This window comes from Cariama cristata, unplaced genomic scaffold, assembly GCF_000690535.1.
Source record: "Cariama cristata isolate BGI_N322 unplaced genomic scaffold, ASM69053v1 scaffold16217, whole genome shotgun sequence".
NCBI classification, from domain to species: Eukaryota; Metazoa; Chordata; class Aves; order Cariamiformes; family Cariamidae; genus Cariama; species Cariama cristata.
In genome coordinates, this window is record NW_009628502.1 from 8429 (window position 1) to 9146 (window position 718).

The following is a 718-nucleotide window of genomic DNA, read 5'->3' on the forward strand; positions in this document are numbered from 1 at the left end:
ATGCTTCCACCTCCCAGCCCCTGTCAAGGGTTCAATTTACTGAGGGCTTGGCAGGCAGCAGGAAAAGATGAGATAGGCTAGGTGAATTTATGACACTTTTCCCCATTCCTCCTCCATATGCAGTTCATCCAGCTTTTTTAGATAGCCACAGCTGGCACAATATTCATGACACCTGCACTAGCAAATACATAACTTAGGAGTGATTACACCTGCTCTACTTTCTTAGCCTGTGTTAAGGACATAGGACAGAATTCAGGATTTGGCACAGATGAAGAGAAAGGATATTACTCTTTTGCCTCTGTATTTCATCAGAAGCATATACTGGAAAGAAGATTTTTGTCTTTTTGAGTTACATACAGTAATTGCCATATGAAATGAAACATTTCAACATTTCATTGCAACCATTTCAGATAACCAACAGCCACAGGTGTTACTTCCTTGCTCAGTATGCTTTTCAAACTCTGTGCTCATCAGGTATATACACTAATGAATACTTCATAAAATCTATACAACAGAATATAGGCAATCCACAAACTCTCAAGGCAGGATAAGGCGATGCCTGCAGATCCACCACATGACTTCTTAGCAACAGAGGTTAAATTGGATTTTATGAATGAAAAGATAGAACTAGCAGCCAAGCCACGCCCATGATGAGAAGGGAATAAAAAGATGACTAAGCTTGTGTGGAGTGCTAAAAGGTAGGCAAGCTTTTCATTCC